The sequence below is a fragment of the Symsagittifera roscoffensis genome, chromosome 3 (genome assembly GCF_963678635.1).
Source record: "Symsagittifera roscoffensis chromosome 3, txSymRosc1.1, whole genome shotgun sequence".
NCBI classification, from domain to species: Eukaryota; Metazoa; Xenacoelomorpha; order Acoela; family Convolutidae; genus Symsagittifera; species Symsagittifera roscoffensis.
The window spans coordinates 22,031,740-22,049,271 of NC_087064.1; positions in this window are offsets into that span (position 1 = coordinate 22,031,740).

A 17,532-nucleotide genomic window follows, 5' to 3' on the forward strand; every position below is an offset into this window, starting at 1 on the left:
GGAGACGGCCGCGGAGATAAAGCTTTTAGCCAGAGGCGAGCCCGTTCTGTTGGATCTGCTAGTTCGATCCAACTTGGTGCAGCAAGAACTTACCAGATTAGGTATAAACAGCATGGCTCTGTTGAACAGGACGGTGAACGTGGCGCCGGACGTCATGGGAAAGCTCCGTGACTTGTTGGACAGGGAATTGGATAGGCATGATCGTGAATGGATGGAGACTATGCAGCGGTTGACTGTCACCGAGAGAACAGAGAAGAGGCCAGTGTCCATTCGCAGCCGAGGCGTTGAACGGGATTGCAGGTCGATTGTCAACCAGCTGGTGAGCTCGATGCCAAAGGAGGTCTTGTTGAGAACTTCGTTCACTGAATATGGAACACTGAATCAGAACCAAACCACTGAGGAAGTCAGGATCAAGTCGAAATCTAGCTTCACGAGGAGGGTGCATTTCACGGATGCAAAAGAAGAATACGAGCCGAGCCCAGATTGTTCGTCCGTGGACGAGACAAAGTCCGGGGAGTCTGATACCTTCGAGCCAGCCAAGGACGACTCGTCTGAGGAGTCAGACACCTTTGAGCCCGTGCAGGACGACTTGTCCGGGGAGAGGTTGACGAGACCACCTAGGGGCAAAATTTTGTCCGGAAGGTCGGGTTCGAAGCGACCGATGGACAGAGTTTTGTCCGGGGAGTCGAGAAACATCTCAGACAACTTGGAATATGATGTTGGGGAATCAGTCGACTCAAGTGTTGACTCGAGGCCCCAGTCCTGGGACAACACATCTGAAACAACTTCCAATTCCGATATGTCAGAGATCGCAATCCACTCCCGATTGGTAGACTGGAAGCAGCGTGGGCTGGACCGAGAAACGCATCAGGATCCAGACAGGGACAGATACACCTCAGATGAAGAGGGCACTGTGGTAGATAATGCCGCAGACGAGCTCGAGCTGATAGCAGTTTCGAAACGCCCAACCAGATTGCTGCCACATGGTACGGTCGTCCGTACCAATCTGGAACCATCTGTGCAGGAAGCGACGCCTTTGAAAAAGATATGGTGTGTCAAGTTGATGGACGATGCTCATGCTCCGGAGATAATGAGTGGGCAAATGAACGTGGTAAAGACGTATTTGAAAGCCAGGTACAGGCTGTCGAATCTCCTAAGGGCTCAACGAAATGATAGAATGACGAGCAGTCTGAAGAGATGGATCGAGAATGGAGCACCTGACAAGGGAGACTTGGAAGAAGACAACTTCAAGATCTTGAAGCAATTCTACCTGAAGCGAAACGACTTGTTGTACCTGAATAAGGACGGAATCGTTGCCTGCAAGCGAAAAGAGGAGGACAAGGTCCTCTATAAATACAATTCAATAGTGTTACCACAGTTGTACCAGACCGAATTGCTCTTTCGCTCACATGATCAGATGGGCCATCAAGGCGTGGACAAAGTGTATAACAGGATACAGAAACGATTCGAATGGCCGGGATTGAAAAAGGCTTGTGAGAAGTGGGTCGCCGCATGCCTGTCATGTCAGCAGGCGAAGGATCCCAGGAAACTAAGGTTCCCCCTACAGTCAATAGAGTCGTCAGGTTTCAACGAAGTGGTGCAAATTGATCATCAGAAAATCTGCATGACAGCAACGGGCTATAATCAGGTGCTGGTAATGATCGACCATTTTACGAAGTATGCGGAAGCAGCACCCTGCATGACAGCATCGGCGGAAGAAACATGTGATCATTTGATAAATGTGTGGATAGCGAGGCATGGCTGCCCCATCACGTTCCAATCGGACAATGGCAAAGCATTCGTGGGTGATCTCACGAAGGAGTTGATGAAAAGGTCGCAGGTAGCGCAGGCCCACCCGACCACTTATCACCCGCAAACGAATGGCCTAGTCGAGAGGCAAAACCGCACACTGGTATCCATGCTGAGAGTCTACTACTCGCGTTACATGGATGACTGGGACAAGCACTTGCCGCAAGTGATGGGTGCTTACAACAGCACGGAGCATTCCACCACGGGAATAAGTCCGCACATGATGTTAACGGGTCATGAAAAAGCGCTCCCGTTGACGTTTTTCTACCCTAAATATGAGGGGAAGAGGACAGCACCGCAGACGTACGTGCGGGATGTTATTAGAAGACAGCAGGACCTCAATGACTTATGCAGGAGGAATAAGCAACAGGCGCAAATTAGACAAAAAAGGAGGTTTGATAAAAGAACAGCTGATGCGAAAGCCTACTCAGTTGGCGACTACGTTTGGGTGTTCCAGGAAGTGGTTCCACCAAAAGGAACCAAGAAATTATTAAAAAAATGGCGTGGTCCATTTCAGATAACAGAAGTGCACCAAGGAGGTCGTTTTTATCGATTGAGCACTGGAAGAGCAGCTCATTATGAAAACATCAAACCACACAATGCCTCGTCAGAGAATTGGTGCATCCCAGCGGACATGCAAGAGGGAGACTATTTGATAGTGGATCCTGCTTGTGAAGTGAATGAAAGGGGTACTCGCGACAAGAACGACGGGAATGAGGTGGTGGACGATTGGGATCTACCACTGGATCTCGAGTTGACCGAGCGAGTAGAGGTGGACGATGAAACTCTACCTTATGCCGAAGAAGACTGGGACTGCCCGGAACAAACCGAAATTGACAAAGGAATACAGCCTGATTTTCCTCTCACTATGGAAACATGCCAGAGCAGGAGAGGAAAAAACGAGAAGAAATACAATCCGTACGGCGAGGATTTCGTCGTAGACAGGATAGTTGTAAGTGATGTCATGGACTCGCTAGTGGGACTGGACGAAGTGGCGATGCTAGAAGAAATCGACTTGGTGAATGATATGGATCAAGATTGGATCGACGATCGATCAGAACCGGAAGTAGAGTTCGAACCAGAAGCGGAACAGACTCATGAGCAAGAACTAACGAACTTGCGCGTACTCGAATGGCTCCATGATCTGCCGGCAGATCCTAAAGATACAATCTTGACAATTCAGGACGTCGATAAAGATTCATGACAATACCGAGTCCAACTGGGTCGCCCCAGATGGTCCTTTACGCGTTCCGCAATCCAACCTCGATCTGCTAGACTTTGGGCGATCGACGGGGACGTCGATGGACATTTTTGTCGGGAGAGTGGGGGTAGGACTCACCCACACCAAAAACCTGATCATTAAAAAATTGAAATCGGCAAGAGAAACCGGAAAACTGGAGACGGAAGGCGAGAACGCTAAAAAACCACCTTTTGGACGAATCTTTGAATCGCATTTTGATCTACCGAACCATTATTCGAACAATATCGTCATAACGGACAGCAATTTCATACTCACGGAACGCACGTGCGCCATAGCGATAACCGCGGACGTAAGCTTCAAAACAGCACTAGCGGCTGACTTCAAAAGAGATTGTAAGAACATCGAGTTTTTATGGAAACAGAGGCCTGGTGTGGGAGGGATGATAGCGCTGCCCCCTGTTGCATCACAGATACCAAGGAAATATTTGTGTTTCCTTCTTACCAAAGCCACTGATAGGCAACACGTAGATCCAAAGAGCTTGGTATTGGCCTTGACTCGACTTAGGGATTTTTTGGTTGAGAGAGGAGTGACCTCTCTCTCGTTACCAGTATACGATCCTAATAGGGGAAAGCTACATCCGAGAGAGTTGTACGCACTTGTACATGTGATATTTTCAGAGACTGACATAGAAGTTTACTTACATAAAAAATACTATCTGAGCATAAGTTACTCGATAAAAATTAGAGTCAAGTTTTAGATTAGGTTAGGTTTTAGGTACAGTAATAGGGAATATGTTTTTATGTGATGGCATAGGTGTGTGATGTTTATGTGTTTATGTGTTATGTTATTGTTATGATATGTTTCATGTGATTGTTATGATGTGTCATAAAAGACCTGGGGTACTCCAGGTCATCAAGGTGACAGCGCACATTCGTGCTACCCTGACAAAGATAAAGGTGGACGATCCACCTTGGTGCTAAATTTTTAAATCAGAATTAAGAAGAGAATTTCAACGGAGAGTTTTAAAGAGTTGAATGATGTTGTATCCAAAAATGATGGTTTTAAGTCGCGACTTGTTTTTTTAGATCTTGATTGATCAAAAATTGTTTATTGAATCCATTGAATCGAAACGAGACAGGAAGACACCACACGACAGCAAGAATCAACACGATAAGAAATGGGTGATACGAACGAACTCATGGAATTCCTCTCAGCGAGTCTAGGAGCGACTCTAGACGAGATCTATCAGCGGCTGATCGATTGTGATTTCACACGAGAAGACCCGGGGCTGGCGATGTTTGTGGTCGCGCTCCTCAATGCATTAGGACGAGAGGGTCGAGGGAATCGCCCTACGGAAGTCGTGTTGATGTTGGCCTTCGGTGAGTCCGGGACCGCCGAGAGAGGCCGAAATCGACTGATGAGATGGAGGCGTGGAGAAATGTCTGGCCACGACCTGGCTCGTGAGCCAGGACTAGGCGAACAGAGGGACCACCGGCTAGGTGAGATGCCCTTACCAGTCCAACCGGCGCAGCCACTCATCGGAGCGAAGAGGCAACGTGATGGGCCAGGCCCGTCACATTCGGTCGACTCCCCTACAGCTGCTGCTCCTTCGAAGAAAGTGAGGGTGAGTGAAATAGAGATCCAGACGTCGGAGACGATCGAGACGCTGGAAAAGAAGGAGAAAGATCAGAGCGAGCTGTGTGCCAAACTCCAGGAGTATAGGGCAATAGCTCGAGAAAGAGACGAATGGAAGAAGAAATACGAAGATCTACAGGTGGCTTATAAGGAGGATGAAATAAAGCACCTGAAGGAGCTGTATATGGCGAAGGTGAGCCAAGTGTCACCGGAAGTTCTGGCGAGCATGAGATCCTCGGAGGGACCCAACGACACATGCCCCGGGACAACAGCCAGGAGCTGTGTGTATCGAGAGGGCCCGAGGTTCTGGATTTACGTGCATCGAGAGAGCCCGAGGCTCCTCAGCAGACACGACTGTCTGCTTCTAGTCAAAGGTTCACGATACCAGACCCTTCTGACACTTACCTCGCTCCTCAGTTCCGAGAATCGTTCAACCAAGTGGCGAGAGCAACAATGGAAGAGATCAACCGAACCACTGGACGGACATTGGGTAGGATCGTTCCTTCCCAGCGTCGTGATCAGTCATCTAATAGCTCGGAGCGAGCACCCCACACGATAGTGCCCTCGGGGACTGCGCTTGGCAGAACCTATCAAAAGTCCCGCGTGGTAGATATTAGGAAGAATCTGATGACACTGCACCAGTTCACGCAAGTAGCTGCGGAGCATCCTCGAGCCTGCCTGAATGACATGAGCTGGAACCCCGCTACGAGCGACCAGGTGATTCCCCCAGGGAGTCGCCACCTGATCATAGGAGACAGTTTGGTGAGGGATCTGAATGAGATCTTCTTCTATGGTCAGACGACCACTTTGTCCTTTGGAGGAGCTTCAGTTGCTCAGGTCATCAAGATGATGGAATTCCAAAGCGAGGATCACCTGGATACGTTGGTGATAATGCTAGGAACTAACGACGTCTCGAGAGCCCCAGTGACTCCCGAGTGCAAGTGGGAGCCTCTGCTGGTATGCCTCCTGAATGAACTGAAATAGAAGTACAGGCCCAGGTTTGTGGTGCTGTGCACGATACCACAAAACCCGCTGGTGGGCACCACAGTGGCAGATTTCATGAATGGCAACGTGACACGGTGGAACGAAATGATCCGTAACTTGTTGAGAAACAACCCTGGCGAGTTGCGACTTCTGGATCTCGAAAACACGCTGCGCTTGATTGATCATATTGCGCTTACCAGAGATGGGATACATTTCAACACCCAACGAGGGAGACACTGGATGAATGATGTATTTCAGACGCAGTTGAGGGAAATGGAGCAGGAGTCGAGGGCGACCAGTTCTCTGGCTCGGACCAGCTCGACGACCGGAGGAAGTAGAATAAGGGCAAGCGTGCCCGAATCCCTCGTCAACCGCTTAGGGCCCTTAGCAATGGAGACGGATGTAGCCGCACCCACCGCTCCGAGCTCAAATGTGAGAGAGAGGCTAGGGACTGCTCCTCCTCCCAGAACACAACCGCTTGAAAGCCGACTCGGCAGATCAGTGGTTCAGAACAGAAATAACTCCCAGACCGTGTCTAGGAGGAACGATCCGCCCGCCACGGCAAACCCTGCTTCAGCAGCAGGACCGTCTACGAGCGCCGTGCCTGCGGAGGGAGTTGAACCAGGCAGCCTGCTGCTTTGGAACCGATCAGACCCGAGTCATTGGGGACAGTACAAGACAGACATGTCCACGAAATTGAACATGAATACCCTGACGTGTCGGGAGGACGCGATGAGAATGATTGGCGGAGAAAGTCCCACGGTGTCGCGGTTATATCGGATATCAGGCGTGGATTGGCTGCTAGCAGAGCAGGAGCAGTTCAGCTCTACGACTATGCTCCGACATGCAGACTTGAACGGGTTGCCTCAGGACAATACCTTTGGACCCTTGAACACGGGGTCCCTTACGGACGTCCGACAGAGAGCCCGGGAATTGACGCCACCTGCTCGAAGGGGCAAGTTTCAGGTAGAGAACAAGCCCAACAACAAGCATCATAAGACGTACAGGCAGTTCGCTAAACCACCTGGTCAGACGCCTGGTGAGTATTCAAGGGACTACCCCCGAACGACCACGGTAGATGGAGATGACCAGAGATATGGGAAACTGAAGGCCCCAATAGGCGACGGCCTGTTCGCAGCTTACGATCCCTTAGAGATGAAAGCTGCAAAGTATCTGATCGTAGCCAGTTCCGATTAGCTCTATACGCCCCGTTCTCTCTTTTGGCCCGACGTGATTTTCTTCACGGCACCTAAATTGGATTGGGGACAGGCAATCGGCATGATGATAAGTGTACGGAGGGTGGTCAGTATGGAGCCGCAGGTGATAGTGGTTGCAGGCTCAAATGATCATCTGCAAAGCAGGGGCTTATTGTCACGTCTGACGGATGGGTCGATCCCGAGCAACGAGGTCATAGGGGAGGCGATAATGACATTGCTCTCGGCGATGGCTGAGGTAGAAGCAGCAGCAAAACAACGTTTCACCCATAATGTGGTGAGGGTGGTCTTTGTGTTGTCACCAGGGTACGCTGCATTGCCAGAACCCCTTCAGTTTGTATACACAATGGTCACGACGATAGCAGAGGGGAGGTTCAACGTGATAATTCCGGCCCCGAACAGAGTAGTAGACCCAGACAATTACTACCCGTCCCGATCTGAGCTTCCCGCCGTTTGGGCTGATATTTCCAATGCCATACAGGGGCTCAGAGATTGTAGCACAACTCGGTTGGTGCTAGATGAGGTTCTGGGGTTGGAGCTGTCCAACTTTGCCAGATTGCTGAAGTTAAGACCAGGGGTGGATGACGATCATCTGTTAGTACAACAGGTGGCTGATGATCTCTGATTCAGACAGATGGATCATGCCGAGAATGAGCAGGGCAGGATAGTCAGGAAGAACATGACATCAGCGCAAGAAGATCTCATGGCAATGGCTTTGCGCACAAAGCCGCACAATAACGTATCGTTGTACTTGTCACCAAGGCTGTGCACCTTGGGTGAGGACGCGTTCGAGCATGCGCCGGCAGTGATAAAAGAGATACACGTGTATCTGAAAAAATTGTTTGATGCCCGGGAGTTAGCTGGGGGCATGATGTTGAAGCTGATGCAGGACGTAAACACGATGTCACTGGACAAGTTCCAAGCTGACGTGCTAGCCACGACGGCACAGTACGAACGATCGGATGCTATCTTGGGTGGACTGGGAGTGGGATGGACGCCATCCTTCCTGTCGACGTGCTATCCTAGGGCATCCCGGAACTTGATCGCGAGTTTTGTGAGAGACATCAGGAAGTTATCGATTGGCCTGGTGTTAGCCTTATACGTGACATTTGGTCACGAAAATTTCGTGAAGGGGCCGGCGAATCTCTTCACCCAAGCGTTGGCAGATTTGAGATTGGATGGACTCCTGACCCTGATTGCCATGACCTACGGTCGACTGGGTGATTTGCTTGTGCTGTTACGTTACCCTGAACAACTACAGGGACCCAGTCGTGAGTTCAATGCACAGTTGGAAACCGCCTCGCTCAAGAAGATGAAAGACTGAAGGACTCTCCTGCTCCAATATCTCTTACAGCAGAACAGAAGCGTCACGGGAGAAGATAAGGTGGCGACGGATGCGAGTGAGTGCAAGCAATATTGTGGCATGCCCTTGCTGACAGATTTGGCAGTCATGATGCGGATCGATCCGTTGGCTCTGATTCACGGACTGCGGGAATTCGTCACGGTGGTGTATGGACCGGTGATGTCTTTCGTGTTCCCGGACGTGCAAGTCAAGGCATACAGGAATTCGGTGTTGTATGTCAACCTGGTCTCAGTCGTGGATTGTTCCGTGCTGAACTGGGTAGAGCAGAGGGAGTTGAGAGGGCTGGCCAGTGACGATAGACTGTTCGGAAGAATAGCGGAGCCAGGTTGGGTGTTGATGGATTTCAACAACCACTTCAAGTGCCGAATGGGCCGTGAGGAACTTTCTCACATCCAGTTTAACCCGAAGCTTTGGAACTTAAGACTAGTAGTGAAGGATACAAGATAGGCTATGGGAGTGCCACTCTTACCAGAGGCCTATGCACACGCTAAAGAGAACCAGCAAGCGTGGCTTTCCGGGTCCAGGCCGCTGCCGGACCAATGCCCTCGATATCCACCGATAAGGAGGATGTTGTTGGGAGTCACATCTCCCATCATTGCCCCTCGCATCGGAGCAGCTCGTGACGCAGAGAAGAGAATGTTGAAGTGGAGTGAAGGGATGGAGCCGCGCTTCATCGGCTGGAATGTTGCAGCAGCGCACACGTTTGACTTCTCATTTCCTGATGCTTGGAGCAGGAAAAAGATCAAGGCACTACCTTCCAGGATACCAGAGGTCTCGGCCGAAATGTGGAACGAAGTGTATTCTCCCACAGATGACTTATCAAGACTGAAGTGGTCAGGAGAAGTGAAAGTAGTGATGATGGAAGTGGCAAAGGAGAGCAGAGGAGGCTCATATATAACAATAGAGGACCTGGCACCACATGGCGAGGAGTCTGTAGAATTCCTGCTGAATGATGAGTTGTTTTATCATGCAGGAGACATGACCGTACCGGCTCGGCCGGACTCGGGCATAGACTCACGACAAGGACCTTCAGGACCCAGGCCGAAACCTGATGCAGGTGATGATGAATTGATGGATCAGGACGATGACGACGACGACATCGAGGGAAAGGCGGGAAAACCGGGTGAGACGGATCTGGGAGCGTTAGAGAGAGACTTGCTAGAATACCGGTTTAGTGAAGACGACGATGGGGAAGTCGATGGGAGTCTATTGCTAATGACGCCATCGTCTTTCATGTCCCCTACAAAGGAGGCGTCGGCCGACTTATCCCCGATAGACCCAATAAGCCAGGCGAGAGAATGCCGAAGCAGGGATCCGCAGAAATTGCTCCATGAGTCACCAAGGAGGAGAAAAATCGAAGAATCAATGAGGGTATCCTTCCTGAGCACGCTGCCGGAAAAGGAATGGGAGAGATATCAAAGGGAGAGTTAGAAGGCAAGACAGGGGCAACCTGGAGCCGAGTGAATTTCATGGAAAGATCATGGGACGTGATAAGGCGATATGGGACGCAGTCCATAATGAAGGTGGGATTGAACCAACCCATCATGCGTGAGGTCTTGGAGAAAATAGTGAACTCCATGGAGTCGGATGTTCTGACCGAGTCAGTAACAGAAAACAGTGCCGATGATCAGCAGGTTGCAAAGAAATTACCTGTCAGACGAGCCAGGAAGGGGCTGAAGCGACTAAAAGGGAAAACAGGAAGTCGAGCCATGAACCCGAGAGTGGTGAAGTCGAGAGCCAGCGCAGTGGTGACCTCTCTAACGAGCGCAGGTCTTTCAGGCGGGAGCGGGCAAGGAGATAGTGCAAAGTTGACAGGGGGAGAAAAAGAGAATCTGATACCCCCTATGCTCTTGGCAGGTCTGACCACGACTGCCGTAAGATCAAAGAAAACAGCACGAACCCTGGCAGACACTAAATTAGAGATGGAGATCATCAGTCAATGTGGATCTGGAGGACTTGAAGGTTACAGGCCCTCGCGGACCAACATAGCCAAGCTGAAGCTGGAAGGACAACTCGACGTGGTCGAGTACAGTCGAGTCACTGTGCCGGAATCAGTCCACATGTGAGATCCAGCAGGAGGTTATGTGGAGATGTTGAAAGCGAGAAACTCAGCGAGAGGGCACCTGATGGCTTGGAGCGAGAAGCGAGCCATACAGGAATATCTGAAAGAGCTCACGGAGAATTCAAACTTAAATCGACAAGAATACGGCACGGTAATGTCCTCTGAAGCGAACGAAATTGGATTGGAAAGGCTACTAGAAATCTCCTGGAGGGCGGCCCTCCAGAGATACTTCGACGAATCGATGCATGCACCTGCTACGGTGGCAGCATACCTGGCTCATCCTTGCATGAGAACTGATCTGCAAGTACGGTTGGCTTGGTGCCTGATGGGCATCAAGAAGGCGGAGTATGAAGCCAGTAATGATTCGAAATCACGGGAACAGGAGCTGGAGTTGATGGAAGCTCTGCGAGCGTTGATTTCAAAAGACGATTCTGTGATAGCATGGGCTAAGCGTAAGGATGCCCTTTGCTTTGTCAGGTTCGTGGTGGATCGTATCCCCACTCCGGTTTTGGGAGAATGTATAAAGATCATTCGGCAAAAGGGAGTTGATTGCGAAAGGAACTTCCTTAGGGCACTCCTGGAACTATATCAGGACATGCCGTTGGCTGTATCAAATAAGGAGTCGAATGACATGGAGAGCTATCGCAAGTTGGAAGAAGTGAGAAGATGTTCCAACAAAGAATTGAAAGTGAGCCGGGAGTTGATTGAAGCAGTCAAAGGACAAAAAGAGTTTGCAACACTAGGGAAACTGAAGTCGTTCCAATATGTGTCTGGCATACCGGGGATGGCGTATAATCCCTTCGTGAATGAAGAAGCCAGGGAAGCGTACTTCGACTATGAGCAAGTCATAGTACTCAATTTCTGGGTTGAACGTATTAAAGAAACTGGGATGCTGATGGTGGAACAACCCAAGCTGGGAATTATTTTGGAAGAACGAGTGGTCGAACCCTCGGTTCCCGAGCTAAAGGGGCAAGTGAGTTTTGATTGTGGTTCTTGGGACGGTCCCTTGAAAACCAGTCTAGTGACGATGTGGGAACTCATGAAGCCTTCTTGGTGTCCTCATCCTAACGCCGGTTTAATCTGGGACATGACGGCGGATATCACGTTAGACCTAGATGATGACGCGAGTTTGCATGATCTGGCCATGATACATCATCTGCTGGCCATGAGGTTGACGAAGCGGAAGAGCAACCCATCCACGGAGCTGTCCGAGGAAGGTCCATCGAGCAATTGGTTGAAGCAAGGCACATGCTTGGCTCAATATAGTGGGATGGAAGGACATGTTTGTAACCTGGGACACTGCCTGGTTACGCTGAGCGAGCAGCATCGGCAACTGGCACGATTGTACGGAAGATTGAGCATGTCGGATAAGAGTGGCATGGAGTTGGTCGCGGACTGTCATGGGGTGACGGATGTAAACTTGATCACAGCCTTGGGATTTTGTAGCATGACGAGTTCGTTTGAATCGCTTGAGCGCCTGCAGCGTGCCCATGAGCTAGTGACGTCCCTCAGTGTGGAAGTATTCCCTGGAGCATTGCAAACGGAGCAGAAGATCGGAGGCTGGAGAGAAGCTCTGGAGAACGAGATGAATCTGAAAGATAGTGAGGCCTATCATAAACCGACTGGTTCAAAATATCTGGTGGGTTCAAGCTCCGCACCATATTGCAGTAGTAGATATCCTACACACATGGTGGTGATGGATGCAAGGACACAGCAGCTGTTGATTGACCAACTTTTCTCTGTGCCAAAGTGCGTAAGGTTGGCCAGAATGTCGGAGAGGTCACATGATTTATTGGCGAAGATCTTTCGGGCAGTCCCGAAGAGATCTGAAGGCGAGTTGCAAGACGCAGTGGTTGAAGAGTTTCTGAGATTAAACGAAGGCAATGTGAGTGAGTTTCAGAAGCAGAAAGCGAGTGGAGCGTTACCCACTGAATTCCCCACCATAGAAGAGAAAGACGACTTACACAGAATTCTGATGGAGGTGGAACCGTTGCTGGGAGCCTCAGGGTATCGGACCCGAAGGAACATAGTGAGAACCCATGGGGAGTATCCTTGCCACTGCTTGGCGCAGAAGTTGTGGTACCTCAAACGCGGGAATCTGATGCTAGTATGAGACGTGGAGGAGTTATACTCTACGGGGTTGCCCGATCAGAATCAACAGGTGTCAATCGTGGTGGTTAGTGCCATGCTGGCGGTGAGATGGCTGGAGGCTAACGCGGACACAAGTGAACAGGAGACGGCCGTGCCGACTCCTGAGCAGCTAAGCAACGTGAAGATGAGTCGTGAATTGGATCTTTTCAGAACCACCTGCAAGGTTCTGAGAATACCTAAAGCCATTGAAAGAATATGGTCAAGGCAAAGATTGATGCCTTGGTTCCGTGCAGTGATGACATCATGGACGTATGAACGCGCGAAGCGTCACATGTCGAGGAACACGGAAGCCTATCAATCTTTCCAGCTAGATATAGGACCAGGAGCCTATAAGAGAGCATTCCTGACGCACAGAAACGCGGTCACCACGGCGGTGAAGCGGGTAGCTGGAGCGCCTTGTGTAACTGAAGATGAGAAGAAAGAGGTCTTAAGAGCTGACCTAGAACGAAACGTGAGCCTATGTCTTCACAACAGCTTTTGCAGGAACCGGGAGCAAAAGGTTAATGTTGACTTGCTACCTTGTTGCAAACCGAGGCTGTTGGAACAGGAGAGTTGGGGCACGGCCCGCAACTCCATGGACATGCTGGAGAAAGTATTGGAGGACAGCGAAGCTGAAGATCAAGATGGAGAAGTGATGGAATGAAGATGAACAAAGAAGAGAAGAGAAGGAGAGAAAACTTGATTGTCTTAGTGTGCTAAAACTTGAACCAATCAACCAAGTTTTGATTATTGAACTTGTTAAACTTTTTGTTTTGATTTAGTTTGGTCAAACCAAACTTTGAAAATTGTTACAATTGTTAAATTGTTGAAAAAGAAATTTTAGTTATGACTATTTATGTATGTATATATAGAACATAGGTGAGTATATTTACCTATTTAAACACGATTGAAGTTTTTAACCTGTGTAAGACACAATTTCACTGTGTGGCGACATGGTAAGTTTGAGTAAACTCGCTCGAGAAGGGTGGGTAACTCAATAACTTTCCTAGCCACAGAGTTTCTTAGTTTTAATATTGAAAGGACCGCATAAATAACTGATTATACTTGGTGAGTGACGATTAAGTTAATTTTAACGGGTGCGTCGCCGTGCCACGTTCCACTTTTTAATCACAAAGAGCGAAAAGAAATTTTATGGCAAGACGACGTAAGTAGTCAGAAAAGAAATTTTATCTAGGACACTCCTCATGGTGCAAATTTTGTGAAAATGTTGAAAGGCAATGAGATGTAGTACGATGCCATTTGTGAACACGTAGTGAGTTGAAGTGGGGTAGATAAATTTCATTTTCTTATGCGATTTGTAAGATTGATTACAGAAAACTGGATAACTACTTGACGATAACCCGGTGTTATGCGATCAATAGGGACATTGATGGGGACTGTCCGGGGAGTTTGTGCCATTCTGCCAGATGGCACAGCGCAACCTTCCGACGAAGCACGAATCAGAGGGAAAAGGCCTTAACAGCAAAAAAGTGCTTGAAAGGAGGGTCGAAGTATTCTGAAATTTTCTATTTTTAAAATTTCCAAGTTGATATTTCTCAGAAATACGAAAAACGGCCATTTTGACCAAAAAAGCTGAGAAAATCAGAACAACGACAAATATTGTGAAAAACAGTCGTGCAAGAGACGGAGAATACGAAGCCTCTTATCGTGGCAGCAACGCACGATAAGACCCTTATCAGCGGATATTAGTGGAGAAGGAAGCTTCGGTGGGGAAGGAATATTCCACGGAACCCTCCCGGGACGCAAATTAGAAGAGATAAGAGCGTTATCGCAGGAATATTACGGGAGCGGAGTCTTGGTCCCCCAGAGACTGTTTTATGTGAAGGGACTGTATGAAACTGACTATATAGCTACTTGGAAGTCGTCAAACTTTAAATTAACACCGGTGTAACTTGATATTTTAGAATATGAGTAGCTAGAAAGAGGAAAGGGTCAATCCATCTCCAATGGATTTAATATAGAACTGTCACACAAAAACATATTAAGATAGGTTGTTCGAGCCGTGTTTTTAATGACAATCACGTAGTCTGAGGATCCGAGACTCAGCTATGTGGTTGTGTTCGCATGTAAACGAAAGCTGATCAAAAGTCGTTTGACTGATGGCCTAAAAATAGTAACTTTTACTTAGCCCTAGACAGACCAGAAAATCAACTGGCAAGGTCGAAACGGTGAAAAACGAGTAGAATTAAGGTAACTGACGCCTGTCAGTCGTTAATAGGTACTTTTTCTACGCTCCGTCGCTGTGTAGTATTTGGGCGAATGTTACATAGACGTTTTTATGGCGCTCCTGGGTGGGCCTGTTAAAGGCATAAGACCATCATGATCAGCAAGCGTTTCAGCGACGAACCCTCCGCTCCGGGCGTAAGCCTGAGGTAGAGGCCTTAATGACTGTTATTGTACTGGGGGGAAGGTGCGTACCCTCCGTCCAGTACTATTTAGCTTTTTAACTTAGTTAACACCGAAAATTCCGGGGCCGGAGGGTTAGGTGGGAAATCTAGAGCCCGCTTGTCCTGAGGTCCCAGGACCAAAAACAATTAAAGAGAAAGCGTAAAACCAAACAAAAATAGTGTATAACCAAGAAAAAGCCAAAAATAAATTTATTTGAAAACAAAAAAGTACAAAAAACAGTAAAAAATCCAAAAAAGACCAAAAACAGTAAAAAACATAAAGTGACAGTTTATATGTTATTTCCGGACGAGATGTGATCTGACCTTCCTATTTGTTGTTGTTTCAGATTGATTTATATCGTTTCTGATAGAAAGATTGTGTGTTTTGGTGAAGGGTTGGATACCCTCCCTCGAGTGTAATTTGAGTGTTTAAGCGCGTTAATGGTGATTTTGCCGGTGACCGGAGGGTAGAGTGGCAAGCTGATCAACGTGTTCCACACTCAACAGGGACAACATCCGCAACGACTGTTGGGTTTCGTTGAAGCAATTTTAGTATCGTTCGGGTACTATTTCATTAAAACTTAAGTGGTGGGGGGCACGATTGGCGCGATCCGATTGTACCCTCCATCGATTACAAATTTCCGAGTTAAGGGTCTTAATTCGGGTATTTTGGTGCAAAGGAGGGTATAGTACTATTCATTAACGACTACTAATAGGTTATTATCCTAATTACATATTACTTATCTCCTCAATTAGACCCAAAAAACACCCAATTTTGTCGAAAATCATCGATTTTCGATCAAACTGTAGACCCCCAAGTTTTTGGATATCCGAGCTTTTCCGAACAACAAAAAGCTTTTATATAGGGAGTAGCTACGTAATTCGAACACCGGTGTAACTTGATATTTTAGAATATGAGTAGCTAGAAAGAGGAAAGGGTCAATCCATCTCCAATGGATTTAATATAGAACTGTCACACAAAAACATATTAAGATAGGTTGTTCGAGCCGTGTTTTTAATGACAATCACGTAGTCTGAGGATCCGAGACTCAGCTATGTGGTTGTGTTCGCATGTAAACGAAAGCTGATCAAAAGTCGTTTGACTGATGGCCTAAAAATAGTAACTTTTACTTAGCCCTAGACAGACCAGAAAATCAACTGGCAAGGTCGAGACGGTGAAAAACGAGTAGAATTAAGGTAACTGACGCCTGCCAGTCGTTAATAGGTACTTTTTCTACGCTCCGTCGCTGTGTAGTATTTGGGCGAATGTTACAAATGTTTTTTGTACTGTTTCTTCAACAGAATGGACAACTTCAACAGACATCTTCTAACGTGTAAAGATCGAGTGCGACACATTTATCCAAAGAATGAATATACACTTCGAGAAACGCTATTTGAAAAGTTGGAAGGTTTCAATATCCCAGTTTCAAAAGATAACACACTATTCAACAACCTAGCCATTTTCGATTTTGAGTCGATGTGTGTTCCATCAAATGAATTGAAAGCTACACAAACAACAACTTGGAATGGAAAACACGTTCCAATTTCTGTATCAAAATCCTCGAACTTGATAGATGAACCAATTTTTCTTTATAACAAGGATCCGCAAAAGCTTATTATCGTTTTTGTAATCAAACTCGAACTTTTGGCTGAGAAAAGTAAGCTCGAAATGAGAACTAAATTTCAAGATGTTGAAAGATTAGTGAATGAGCGGATGTCGAAATTTTTCCAAGAGTTGAATGAAAGATGTCGAAATCATTCAACTGAAAATTTTGAATATGAAGACGATTGTATAGAAGATACAGAGGAAACTGATATGTCAACTTAGTTTTTGAGAATGCAAAAAAAACAGCTGATTGATTTGAAACAAAATCTGGAGAGGTATGTTAACACGTTACCTGTATTTGGGTTTAACAGTGGAAGATATGATCTGAACTTGATCAAGAGCTATCTGATTCCTACTTAATCAATAATAAAGAAGCTGAACCTATGATTATCAAAAAGGCTAACGATTTCATAGCTTGGAGACATACAATTTCTCGACATCATGAAATTTTTGGGTGGAGAAACATCTCTAGACTCCTTTCTTAAAGCCTACAAAGCAAGTGAGACAAAAGGGTTTTTCCCTTATGAGTGGTTTGACAGTGCGGACAAGCTCGATAATGAAGCATTACATCCATACGAAGCCTTTTTCAGTAAACTGAGAAATAACAACCCTCTTGATATAGACTTTAAGGATTATCAAAAATTGAGGTCAAATGGACTTGATGAGCAGCAAGCACTAAAGAAACTTCAAATCAAGTCAGTACCCGCATCTGGATGGGTTAATTACAAATATTTACGGGAGATTTGGCAGAAACATGGAATGACTACATTTAAAGATTCTTTGCAGTGGTACAACAACAAAGATGTTGTTCCAACCCTTGAAGCAATGCAAAAAAACGGTTCAGTTTTACCATCAGAAAGAAATTGATATGTTAAAACTTGGATGTACTCTTCCAAATCTGGCAAATAATTGTCTGCACGAATCAACCAATGATAAGTTTTATCCTTTTTGCGAAAGTGATAGAGATTTGTGCAAGAAAATTAGAGAGCATATGACGGGTGGACCATCAATTGTGTTTACACGAAAAGCTGTTGTGGATGAAACCTTTATCAGGGATGCATCAAATATCTGCAAATCAATTGTTGGAATTGATGCGAGCCAGCTCTATTCCTTTTCAGTG